We start from the raw sequence: 14413 nt of genomic DNA on the forward strand, positions 1-14413 counted from the left end.
CTACATTCCCATCTACCCCTGATAACCTTTGATTCCCTTGCCTAACAAAAATCTATCGACCTCTGTCTTTAAAATACTCATGCTCCCATGGTGATAGATTGGAGGGAAGCAGTCTTTTGTTATGGGTTTATCTGTGTGTTTTCTCACAAAAACAGTTAGTCAGCTTAGAAGATTGTGAGGAGGCAGTTGGGTATCTTCCAGCAGCCAGAACAAGGAGCGTAGAGGACATTAGGAATCAGGAATGTTCCTGATCTGGAGCCACTAAGCAGAAATTGGGAGTGGGGCCCATGCTTGGGAATGAAAAGTCCAAGTTCATTCGGAATTAACATTGTCAGATCTGCCTGGGAAAGCTAGTGTAAGGTATTGGCAGTGGAATCCTTGCAGAGAGAGAAGACTAAGTGCCACTCTGGAAAACTGAGGAAAGTCCAAATGAATTCCTAAGACCTGTGTCACACCTTGGTTTGGATTTAGGAGAAGTGAAGAAGCGCTCAAGATCCTGTAATGTACAGGGGAACTCTTGGGTGGAATTAAAAACAGAACAGAAAGTGGTCTGTTGAAATCTTCAGGCTTAAATAATAATGGTTTGCAAAACATAACATTGTCATTAGTACTTTGTTTAATTCTTGTGCAGTAAAAGTTTTGTTTAAAACGTGAAATCTTGTGTTGTGATTTTTTAAAGTTGATAATTGGGAGTTTGAATTTCTTTTTAAAAGTTAATGGTCTCCCTTGGGATCATAGCAATTTATATCTGAAGGAACCTTACTGAAAAATAAGAAGTGGAAAGGATACTGAGCCAATGAAAAAGCTTAGAGAGATGACAGAATTAAAATTGGATATGTTGGGAAAAGGGACCCAGTGTCAGTTAGTGAGAAACAGGGAACAGTGTTTGACAAACAGGACTTTGTGTGGAACAAGATGCAGGTAGCTGTATTTTAGACAAGTTATAGTTAATGGAGGGTTGTTAATGGAGCATAGGAGTCTGAAGGTGATTGCACATTAAAGGAAGTTGCTCATTAATGGAATAAATCCCCTTGTGATCCACGAAGGCAGTAAGTTCATCTGCAAGACCATGTACAGTAAATAATTCCCTGGTCATTGGAGAAGGCTGCAATCTACATGAATAATAGAGTCCTTTCCTAGAACCGTAGAAAGGTTACAGTGCAGAAAGAGGCCATTCAGCCATCGTGTCCGCACTGGCCAAAAAGAGAAAAAAGAAACTAGTCACTCATTCTAATCCCACTTTCCAGCACCTGGTCCATGGGCTTGCAGGTTACAGCATTTCAGATGCAAATCCAGGTTAATTTTAAATCAGTTGAGCATTTCAGCCTCAACCATCAACTTAGGCAGTGAATGCCAGACGCCCACCAGCCTCTGGGTGAAACAGTTTTTCCTCATGTCCTCTCTAAATCACCTTAAATCTATGTCCCCTGGTAACTGACCCCTTAGCTAGGGTGAACAAGTCTTTTCTGGCTACCCTATCTAGGCCCCTCATAATTTTATACACCTTTCCTACTATTTCTAGTTGTTCATGGAATCATGTTGTAACTGTTTTGTTTAGTAAATATGCTATCAGTCACCTGCTTAATGCAAGAATGAGTGACAGACTGACTGCTGTTGCTGATATCCCTTTGGCAGTTTGGAAATTACCAGGGGGGGCAAAGAAGCTAAGGACTGACCTAACCTTGACTGCAAAAGACAATGCAGTGCTACCTGAGGCAGTGGTTGCAGACCTTGTTGAAGGATATTACACAGGCGTGTGACAGCCTCCATCTACCCTGGTCATATGAGAAGCTCAGTATGTAACTCTGGGCCTATACGCTGTGTTGGGAGAGCCAGGATTTCTGCCAGTTCTCCTCCTTTTATGCTCACCTTGAATTTCCATGTGATTGTTTCACCTGTTCCTGCTGCAGTCTGGTCTCTTCAAAGTGCAATAGCCAAAGGTATCCCATTTTCAGTGTTGCCAGCACCTGCCTAAACCTTTTGAAAGTTGCAAGCAAACAAAATTGTTAATGCATCCAAAACTCACAAGCAAGATGACTACCAAATGTTTAATTTATTCCCTCATAGGATGTGGGCATCACAGGTTAGACCAGCATTTATTACCCATCCCTAATAGCCCTTCTTCAGGGAGCATTTAAGAGAGTCAGCCACATTGCTGTTGGTCTGGAGTCACATGTAGACCAGGCCAGGTAAGGATGGTGGATTTCCTTGCCTAAAGGGCATAGATGGGTTTTTATAACAATCATTTCATGGTCATCATCAGACTTTGAATTCAAATTTCACTATTTGCTGTGGTGGGATTCAAATCTGGGTCCCCAAAGTATTACGCTGGTTCTCTAGAATACCAATCCAGTGACAATACCGCTAGGCCACCACCTCCACCTCTATGATTCAGAGCAGGTGAACATTCCTTTAAATAGTGCTGGAACTGATTGTTTCTGCCCTGTATTGCCCACAATTTGCGGGTGGGTTTAGGAAGCAGTGGTGGCAGCGCTGAAAAACAGAAAAATTAAGTCTGGGGCCAGAATTTTCCGATCCCATTGGCATCATGGTGAGCATGAGCAGACAATATGGTGGCAAGGCCAAAAATCTGTTACATGAAGTCGTGAAATCAGTTTGCGATCGTCTACTCCAACCATCAATGGCTGATCACGTTTTCCGCTGCCGGACATCGGGAATGTCATTTTAATACATCTACATATAATTAAACTCCCTGCTCATTGTAATCATCTGCAAGCGCTGGATCATCCAGACATGTCAGCGTGATTGCATGGCAACGTATTTCACAACAACGTTTAAAAGGTGTGCATCTGGCGAGCTGAACTTTGAGAGGAACTCGGAGTTGAATACACAGTAACATTGCACAGCACTTGCGAGGGTCACCTGTTCAACTTCAAGGTTGAGTTGCTGTGCATTCCAGCACAGACAAGTGGCTTTTTCCCAGCTGGCTGACAGTGCGGTGCCGGGGCAAGGGCTGCACTGTGGTTGGGGCGTGTTCGTGGGTGCAAGGCTCATAGACGTTTATAGCACAGAAGGAGGCCATTCGGCCCATCTTGTCCACATTGGTCAACAATGATCTGACTACACTCATCCCATTTTCCAGTGCTTGGCCCATAGCCCTGGAGTCTATGGCAATGCAAGTGAACATCTAAATACTTCTTAAACGTTATGAGAGTTTCTGACCCAACCACCCTGTCAGGCAGTGAGTTCTAGACTCTCACCACCCTCTGGGTGAAAGAATTTCTCCTCAACTCTACCTCTTACCTAAATCTATGCCTCCTGGTTAATGACCCCCCTACTAATGGAAAAGTGCCTTCGTATCCACCCTCATAATCTTATGCACCTCTATCAGGTCCCCTCTCAATCTTCGCTGCTCCAAGGGAAACAACCCCAGCCTATCCAAACTTTCCTCATTAGCTCAGACTCTCCAGTCCAGGCAGCATCATGGTAAATCTCCTCTGCACCTTCTCTAGGGTAATCACAAGGCAGCAGGGTGTGAGGCGAGTTCCGGGGCAAGAGCTGCACTGTGCCTGAGGTGAGTTCTGGACAGCAAGACAGCACAATGTGAGATGAGTTCCAGGGGCAAGGGCTGCATTGTGCCTGAGGCAAGTTAGCGGTGCAAGGCAGCATGGTGTGAGGTGAGTTGGGGGAGGCAAGGCAGCTCGGTGTGATGGTAATGCACAAGCATGTGCGGGATGGGGGTGAGGGAAATGGCCGCACATTAGGGAAACTTTGTATAAAGTGACCATGCCTCCGCAGATGAGACAGTTCAGGTGCAGACAATGTAATCATCTGCAAGCACTGGATCATCCAGACATGTCAGCGTGATTGCATGGCAACGTATTTCACAACAACATTTAAAAGGTGTGCATCTGGCGAGCTGAACTTTGAGAGGAACTCGGAGTTGAATACACAGTAACATTGCACAGCACTTGCGAGGGTCACCTGTTCAACTTCAAGGTTGAGTTGCTGTGCATTCCAGCACAGACAAGTGGCTTTTTCCCAGCTGGCTGACAGTGCGGTGCCGGGGACTCCATGCTTGGAGTCGGGCTTTGAGCTTTTCTGCCCAATCAAACAATGCAGAGGCATGAAGTGCTTGCCACCAAGTGCTCCAGAACTTTTCACCCCTCAGGCACAGACTGCAAACTAATGAGTGTTATAGTGGACTGCAGAATAATTGGATGACTGGGCACATTGTACAATCTCTTTGTGAAAAATGGCCATGGAGCAGTCACTGGTGGAGGTGCTCACAGTCCCTTGCAATGTCATCATCCAGTCTGGACCAGTCTCCCCCATGGTTCAAGCTAACAGTGCAGCCTTCCAGTGCAGGTTAGGAGAATGTCTGTGCCTGAGCTGAGAGCACAGCGTGCAGTCCAATGGGCGAAGCTGCCGCCTATTGGTTAGTTGGAGTGGGGCGGAGGTGGGTGGAGTTTCAGGCAGCCAGGCAGCGCACTAAACTCTGGCCATCCAAATGGTGGCTTCTGGGATGCATTAAGGGGCCTTTAGACTTAACCAAGAAATGTTCTTAGTGCGCTCATGCTAACCCATGTGGGAAGAGTACATCAGGGGCATGGAGTCTGGTGATCTAGTTGTATGCCTCATGGATTACAGGGACCAGAGACAAAGGAGAAGACAGTGATGGAGCTGCCTGGCTGGGCAGAGGAAGGACCAGCACCTTCGGGAAGAAGGGGCATCTGGGGCTCCTGTGCACGCTGTTGAAGATCCATAGCAAGGCTTCGCTGGCCATCCCCTAGCTAGACCTTGGTTCTACAGACAGCGCAGGATTGGTCCAGATCATCATCGGCCAGCTGGATGACTTGATTTTCAAAGTCCGTGAGGACCTTGATTTCAGGCATTCCTCCACCAGTTTGTGACCTCTCCCTTTTGTTGTGTGCCAGCTTGTCCTGCATGAATACAGATGGAGGGAGTACAAGGAGGATGCCTGCCAGGCAAGATAACAAGGATGCCTGGCATGTATGTGGGTGGTGAGTGGTGCCATGGATGCAATGAGCACATGATCCGCAGGGCAAATGAAGGTGTGTATGAGAGAGTGACTGGCGATGTCCCTTGAACTGGCAGTGAGTGAGATCCCTGTAGATGTGTGATGTGTTTGTGAGTGTGAGAGTTGAGAGTGATGAGAAGAGTCACTTACCCTGAAGGACCGGAGGAGATCATTCAGCCTCTTTCGGCACTGGGTGGCTGTCCTCTTTTGCAGGGTGTTGGCATTGACCAGCACTGCCACCGCCTCCCATGCAGGATTGGTGACCTTTCTTGCTGGTGTTCCCCCAGAGTGGGGGTAGAGGACTTCGCAGCTGGCCTCCTCTGCATCCAGTAGGTGCTTAAGGGGGATGTCGCTAAATTTTGGGGGCAGTTTATTTCCTCCTTTCGGCGGCCATTGGCTCTTAGAAGCTTCCTATCGCTTGAAGAGTGCTAGCTCTCTGCAGGGATAGCTTTGAATTATGGCACCCAGTTTACTGAAGACTTGAGGTAGTGGCAGGGAGGGCATTATATTTCCTGGAAATGCATAATTAATGAGGTGGGAATGGGACAATATGGAGCAAAAACCCACCATTGCGGCTGGTGGGTAAATTATTCTTTTTCCTGCTCTCTACCATATTTTGTGTAAATCTGGGACGATTCTGGCCTGGGTCTCAATTGTGTCAAAGGATCCTAAATTAATTTATTTAATAGGCTCCCATCTGTTTCTGATCGGATGGTGGGTATCTTAGTTGAGACCCATTCAAAAATCACAACATGTAGCTTCTTACAGGAAGTTGTAAACTTTTTTCTGATTTCCGTCCTGCTGTCACCCCATTCATGCCGAGAAACAGGTCAGAAGATAAATAAAAATCAGCCCCACGGAATGATCAATCTCAGTTCCAGTAAAATGTACCTTCTGACTTGGTATAACTTTACTGTGCTCACTCCCCATGTCCACCTTCACACACAGGAAAAATAAACATCATATTTCATTGTTTCACAGACTTGAGAATGAGGAAGAGATATTCCCCTAAGACAAATATGATGATGAAAATTGTGCTTTGGCCATCTGTTCTAAAAACACACCTGTATATTTTCTATAGTAAGTGAACGTGCTGAAAAGAAACCCATCTTTCAACGAGAAGTGATTTTCCATGAGCTAAGCATGGATTTCCTGAACAATGAAAACATTCAGCTGTCTTCCAATCTGCTCTCCTTCCCAGAATCTTTTTGACACTTCCACCCTCAGGAATACCTACCAGAATCCCAAAGCTGGTAGTAATGTTATGTAGAACCCATTAGAGTACAACGATACGATTAACTATTTTGGCCTTCTTGAAAATAACCCATACAGAACTGAGTGCTCTGTAGTTAAGTGTTATTCATCACTGGGCAAATGATTGAATCTTTAACTTCAGAGCTATAAGCTAGGGCTTCGGGCTATGTTCTCTGCAGCTAGAAGGAAGGAGTCATAAAGAACTGTAATTGAAAAAAAACAAGTATTACAATAGGCAGGGAGACCTGCTGATACAGCATAAACACTCAGCTAGTAGATAAATCTACAATTCTGGCAAATTGTGCGGAAGGGAGGCAGAGAGGTTAAGGTCATAGAATAGGATGAGAATATTGATGAACATGTCTGCAATGATATAATAGGCATCATAGTGAAGCAAGGCAATCAATACATTAGATCTTCTCTAATTTTGAAAAAAGCGCTTAATTAAATGAAGATGCGCAGATGTTATGCAGATGCAATCAATGAATTGAAGAACATCTAGATGAAGGAACTGAGGGCACCCTGGCTAAGTTTGCAGATGATACAAAGATAAGTGGAAGGACAGGTAGTATGGGGGAGGCAGGGAGGTTGCAGAAGGATTTGGACAGGTTAGGAGAATGGGCAAAGAAGTGGCAGATGGAATATAACGTGCAGAAGTGTGAGGTCATGCACTTCGGTAGGAAGAATAGAGGCATAGACTATTTTCTAAATGGGGAGAGAATTCAGAAATCTGGAGTGCAAAGGGACTTGGGAGTCCTAATCCAGGATTCTTGTAAGGTTAACTTGCAGGTTGAGTTGGTAGTTAGGAAGGCAAATGCAATGTTGACATTTATTACAAGAGGACTAGAATATAAAAGCAGGGATGTGCTGCTGAGGCTTTATAAGGCTCTGGTCAGACCAAATTTAGAATATTGTGAGCAATTTTGGGCCCCGTATCTCAGGAAGGATGTTCTGGCCCTGGAGAGGGTCCAGAGGAGGTTCACAAGAATGATCCCAGGAATGAAAGGCTTATCATATGAGGAACATTTGAGGACTCTGGGTCTATACTCGATGGAGTTTAGAAGGATGAGGGGGGATCTGATTGAAACTTACAGAATACTGAAAGGCCTGGAAAGAGTGGATGTGGGGAAGATGTTTCCATTAGTAGGAGAGACTAGGACCCGATGGGCACAACCTCAGAGTAAAGGGAAGACCTTTTAGAACAGAGATGAGGAGAAACTTCTTTACCCAGAGAGTGGTGAATCTATTCAGAAGGTGGCTGTGGAGGCCAGGTCATTGAGTGTACTTAAGACCGAGATGGATAGGTTCTTGATTGGTAAGGGGATCAAAGATTACGGGGAGAAGGTGGGAGAATGGGGTTGAGAAACTTATCAGCCATGGTTGAATGGTGGAGCAGACTCAATGGGCCGAATGGCCTAATTTCTGCTCCTATGTCTTATAGTCTTATAACATTGGATAATATGATAAGGTGAAAAATGTTTTTTTATTGCAGTGATTGCTATGGTACATGCACAATTAATGGAGCAATGATCTGAGTAATAGAAATTAACATTGATGTTTGACTGTAATGTCTCCACTTGGGGTCCGAAGAGTAACATTGGCATAGAAGTTGAGTGCTGAAAGCTGCTGAAAGACAAAACCCACCTGGAGGGACTTACAATCCAAAAACCATCGTTTTGCTGTTTTCATAGATTGTAATGCACTGGTTTGTTGAAGCAAAATCTATAGTAACAGTATTAATAGACTTTTTTTATAATGTAGTTTATGTATCATTTGGGAATTGCAGCCATCACGCAGGAGAACCTGGTGATTAGTGGTACAACTCCAGTTGTAAATTCCTTTTATTCACAGCTAAAATGCAACAATTATCTACAAATTGTTACAGCATAAAAATAGCAGAAAACATTTTGCTAATATTATGGTGTATGTACATAGTACACAAAGATATCATTAAACAAATTATAGTGCAATAAAAAGCTTGTGTTTCTGAGGCGCAAAAGAGCCAATGTAACACCACAAAAATGTATGTAAGGAATTATCTCCTTATTCAAAAGAAGAATGTGAAATGTTTGGCCATGTGTCCAGATATTTTTTCACTTTTCTCAGTTTAGCAAGGAAGTAGATATCAATGTTACAGTTTGGTCTTTCTCCCAATACTTTCAACTTGTGTTCACCGTAAAAAGGCATTTTCAAAAGTGGATTTTAGTCTCCTTTGAATTATTGAAAGCTGCAGGTCCTAGCGAGCACACGAGAGGACTAATAATTATCCCTTTACCACAGATCATGTACTAGTATCCATGTGAGATGTTCAATAAGATTTCCTGTACATTTCAAAAGATGGAAGATACTAGGTTCTAAGAACACGTATATTAGACTAACATTAACAGTTAAAACAGCGAGAGTGTGGAGTGGGACTGGTTAAAACAGCTAGCTGGCTGTATCCAGTCTGTGAGTTCAAAGCCAAATTCAGAAAGAAAAGTCAAATTGTGATATCGCAGAGAAACTGTTAAGCAATTGGTTGGTAAGTATTTTGCTCGTTTTCTTTCAAAACTAGTGTAATTTGTTAATTGTTAGGTTGTATTTGCTTTATTAAACTTTATTAACAGTAATAAAGCTCATTGGGAGTAGTGGGATTTATTAGTTATAAATTAAGGAAGAAAATAATTAACATGTAATAAAGATGGCAGGGCAGGTGATATGTTGCCACTGCAGAATATTAAGGTAAGAAGTCACTTGGGGGAGTAGTTTATAGGCCCCCTAGCAGTAACCATACTGTAGGACAGGGTATACAGAAAGAAAGAATGGGAGCTTGTGACAAAGGTATGGTGATAATCATGGGTGATTTTAATCTACATACAGATTGGATGAATCAGATTGGCAAAGGTAGCCTGGATGATGAGTTCACAGAGTGTTTTTGGGACAGTTTCTTAGAGTAACATGTTGTAGAACCAACCAGGGAGCAGGCTATACTAGATTTAATAATGTGCAATCAGACAGGATTAATTAATGACCTCATAGTGAAGGAGCTCTTCGGTAGCAATGATCACAACATGATTGAATTTCACATTTATTTTGAGGGAGAGACAAGTGGATCTAAGCCTAGTGTTTTAAACTTAAATAAGGGCAATTATGAGGACATGAAGACAAAGCTGGCTAAAGTGAACTGGGAAATTAAGGGATGGGTCAGTAGAGAGCAGTGGCAGACATTTAAGTAGATATTTCAGAATACTCAGAAATGATACATTCCAGTGAGAAAGAAAGGCTCTAAGGGAAAGACGCACCATTTTTGGCTAACTAAGGAAGTTAATGATAGTATCAAATTGAAAGAAAAGGTGTACAATTCCACAAAGATGAGTGACAGGTCAAAAGATTGGACAGAATATAAAGGATGGCAAAAAATGACCCAAAGATTAATAAGGATGGTGAATTTAGAGTATGATAGAAAGATAGCTAGAAATATAAAAACAAACAGTAAGAGTTTCTACAGGTATTTGCAAAGGAAAAGAGTAAGTAAAGTGAGTGTTGGTCCCCTAGAGAATGAGAATGGGGAATTAATAATGGAAAAATAAGGAAACGGCAGTTGATTCAACAGATATTTTGCATCTGTCTTCACTGTAGAGGATAGAAGTGACATCCCAGAAATAATCGTGAATCAGTAGGTGAAAGGGAGGGAGGAAATTAAAACAATTATAATTACCAGAGAAAGGCTATGAAGACAATTATTAGAACTAAAAGCTGACAAATACCCAGGTCCTGATGGACTTCATCCTAGTATCTTAAAATAAGTGGTTGCTGAGATAGTAGATGCATTGTCTGAGGCAGCTATGATTTACAACTGAACTGTACCACCAACTCATCCAATTACAATAGTGCAAAGATGGTGTTGCCAGTGGCCGTCAAGGTAAATGTTGCCCTCAATTTCAACACAAGTGGGTCCTTTCAGATGGAAGCAGGTATCATAGCCAACATTACACAGTTTGCTCTACATCACTGCATCAGGGAGGTGACAGGAGCCTTGTTGGCCAGGATAGGGGACTTAATTGTTTTCTTTCTTATCAAATACACGCAGAAGGAGTGGGCACATGATTTTGCTAGGGTAGTGTGTTTCCCTATCATGGGGTAGTGATTGACTGCACGTGACTCTGTGGCCCCTCATGTATATGGAGAGATGTACTGGAATTGCAAGGGCTACCACTCAATTGTATATTGGTGCGTCACAATGCACAGAACATCATGTCAGTAAATGCCTACTATCTTGACAGCAGCTATGCTGCCTTCAACTAATCCTGAGGCACCAAGATGAACCAGAGACTTCCTGTTTGGTGACAGGAAATATCCCCTGTGCACCTGGACCATGACTCGCCTCTGCTGCCTAAGCATATGAGGACATCGTGCCTATAATGAACATCCACCAGAAATGTACTGAAGCAACAATTCCACCTCCTGGACTGATCCAGTATTCAGCAGTTTGGGTGTTCAAAGTCGTGGTGGTATGCTGCATCATATATGACCTCACTACCATGAGGGTGCAGTTCTTGCCACGAGGCAGTCGGAGATCACTTCGGCAGGAGAAGAAGGAGGAAGAAGGAGTTAGAAGAGGAGGCGGGGGGAAGCATCCTGAACCCCTTCACTCCGGAATGTTTGTCGTTCAATTACTACTGAGGCTCTGGTTCCTTTAAGATGCATCACATCTCCATTGCTTCACAATTCTTTACTTCTGCTATGGACAATCACAGGGTCTGCTTTGCCAAAATAAACCGTTCAAAACATCATTTCCTCCTGGCCCTGTCTGGAAATATTGCTTCTCTCCTCCATTCCACCTCTTGTGCTAATGCCTCCAGCATCACATTGGAAAACCTGGGAATCCTCTCTCTTGCTTCTGCTTATTGTGAATTCTTCCACAGATAGCAGTTTTTGAATACTGAGTGCAATTCCCCTTTAAGATGTGCAGGCTAACTGAAACACGAGCTAACATGCTGGGCCCCTTTCGAACATGCAACCAATCAGCAGCTTCAAAGATGCCAATATAAATTTCAAAGTGACCTACAAAATACTAGGGAAAGAAATGATCATGGCAATGACTTGAGAAGGATAGGTTGTGGTTATATTCTCAATGATGAATGCTCACATACTTCAACAGACATAGGAGGCTAGACTATTCCTTTGAGGAAGGGAGGTAAGGTTTGTAACTATAACAACAGATTAGAGCATTGTGGTTGCAGATAATCTTGTTTCATTATAAATGATCATGTCACTCCAGACCAGTACTGAACAATGTTTACCTGCATGAGAGGACATAATCAAACAGTGACTGAGATCACCTGGCAGTGCATACTGACAACATGAAGAGTGAGCAATAAATTGGAATTCATTGATAGCTGATACTCTGCACTCTAAAGTTCAAAGACTCTTTCCTAATGAGATTTTCCCTTGCTTTGAAATGCCAGCTCAAAAGAGAAGCTAAAACATTGAATGTCCTGAGAATTTATATCTTAATAGAGGGCTTTTAAATTAAAATTTAATTCATAACCTTCATATAATGATAATTTGCAACTTTACCCCAGTGAGCAGTCAGTCTGAAGCCAACTGAAGACTGAGTAAGTCAATGGCTCTGTGGTAGTATTTCATTGCATATGAAGTGAGTGACAGTTTTTCAAAGATTATTGTACGTTGAGGGTTAGTGCAAGAGAAGTATCTTTATTGTTCGATAGTCCAAGAATATCAAAGTTTATACTTAGTGTAAATGTACTATTTGGATTGAAAAAGTTCAATTACACATACATGTTTAATGTAAAATAAATTGGTCTATTGTTCTCAACTGACATCATAATTTGAAAGAGTATCTCGTCTTTTGCCTACCAGAGATGAAAAGTTCACATGGCAGCACAGATGCTGAAGCACAGATGCAAGAGCTCCATGTTCAATCTTTAGGTCTTGCCTCATTTATCTAAATTGTGGGAAGGTAAAGGCACAATCATGGGGATGTCAGGTCTGTGATCAGGGAATTGATCAGTGATGCTGTGATATTTGGCATGAAAAAGTAACAATTTCATTAGAAAGTTTAGAGGAAGGAACAAAAAGACTGATCCCAAGAATTATGAGGATGAGCTGTATGGAAAGATTGGTGATGTTTAAGCTTTGCAGTCAGAAAGAAGTTGCTACAAGGCATCCTTGTATATGATATTCATGTTGCATTAGATGGTGAAATCTGTAGTTAGTTCAGAAATATATACTAATGATATGACAATAGTATTGGGGATTTTAACTAACCTATTGTAAGTTAATGTAAATGTAATGCATGTGGTCAAAACGGGGAATGCTTTTAGAGTGTATCCAGGACTGCTTCCTGGATCAGTATTTTTCATGTTTCGAACCCACCCAGGATTACATGTATCTCCGGGACATAAAACGTTTCTCGGACTGCTGTTCCCGTCACATTCTGAAATCCACACTCAGTGCCATGCGCCGCCATATGAACACACTCGACCTCTCCCTCCAGCAGTACCGCCGTACCCTTTTTCAAAGCTGCGCGTGCCCCCAGTTTCATTTCATCCTTCGGCTCATCCGACGCCTCAACAAGAAACTTTTTCTCTTTCTCTCAAGTGCTAAGGAAAGCAAGCTCCAACAACTCATCGACACCAACACCCATCTAGGACCCTCCACCCCTGCCTGTCCCTCCGTCCCCACCCTTTCTTCCAACCCCAACCCCAGCCGTGTATTCACTATACCCCCTGACCTTCCCCTCTCCGATGCTGAACGTTCAGTGCTCAGCAAAGGACTTAGTTTCATACCCTTACGCCCTCACCTCAATGAATTTCGGGCTCGGCATGACACTGAACTCTTCTTCCGCTGTCTTCGTCTCCGGGCTCACTTCTTTGGGCAGGAGTCCTCTCCCAGTTCAACGGATCCTTTTACCCATCTCCAATATTCTCCCTCCACCTGGACCCCTCCCTCTGGATTCTTACCTTCTCTCGATCTTTTCATTGAGAACTGTCGGCGCGACATTAGTCGTCTCAATTTCTCTGCTCCTCTCACCCATTCTAACCTGTCTCTCTCTGAACTTACTGCACTCCATTCTCTCAGGTCCAACCCTGACATTGTCATCAAACCCGCTGACAAGGGTGGTGCTGTTGTTGTCTGGCGCACTGACCTCTAACTCGTGGAGGCTGAGCGTCAACTCGCAGACACTTCCTCCTACCTTTCCCTGGACCATGACCCCACCACTGAACATCAAGCCATTGTTTCCAGGACTGTCACTGACCTCATCTCCTCTGGGGATCTCTCTCCCACAGCTTCCAACCTGATAGTCGCCCAACCTCGGACGGCCCGCTTCTATCTCCTACCCAAAATCCACAAATAGAACTGCCCCGGTAGACCGATCGTCTCAGCTTGCTCCTGCCCCACAGAACTCATTTCTCGTTATCTTGACTCCCTTCTCTCTCCCCTTGTCCAGTCCCTTCCCACCTACATCCGTGATTCCTCTGACACCTTACGTCACATCAACAATTTCCAGTTCCCTGGCCCCAACCGCTTCCTCTTCACCATGGACGTCCAATCCCTCTACACCTCCATCCCCCACCAGGATGGTCTGAGGGCCCTTAGCTTCTTCCTCGAACAGAGGCCCGAACAATCCCCATCCACCATTACTCTCCTCCGTCTGGTTGAACTTGTTCTCACGCTGAACAATTTCTCCTTCAACTCCTCTCACTTCCTCCAAATAAAAGATGTGGCTATGGGTACCCGCATGGGCCCCAGCTATGCATGTCTCTTTATGGGGTATGTGGAACATTCCTTGTTGCAGTCCTACTCCGGCCCCCTTCCACAACTCTTTCTCCGGTACATTGATGATTACTTCGGTGCCGCTTCATGCTCTCGTCGGGACTTGGAAAAATTTATTAATTTTGCTTCCAATCTCCACCTCTCCATCATTTTCACGTGGTCCATCTTTGACACTTCCCTTCCCTTCCTTGACCTCTCTGTCTCAATCTCTGGTGATAGACTGTCCACCAATATCCATTACAAACCCACCGACTCCCACAGCTATCTCGACTACAGCTCCTCACACCCCGCTTCCTGTAAGGACTCCATCCCATTCTCTCAGTTCCTTCGCCTCCGTCGCATCTGTTCCGATGATGCTACATTCAAAAACAGTTCCTC

This window comes from Carcharodon carcharias, chromosome 6, assembly GCF_017639515.1.
Source record: "Carcharodon carcharias isolate sCarCar2 chromosome 6, sCarCar2.pri, whole genome shotgun sequence".
NCBI classification, from domain to species: Eukaryota; Metazoa; Chordata; class Chondrichthyes; order Lamniformes; family Lamnidae; genus Carcharodon; species Carcharodon carcharias.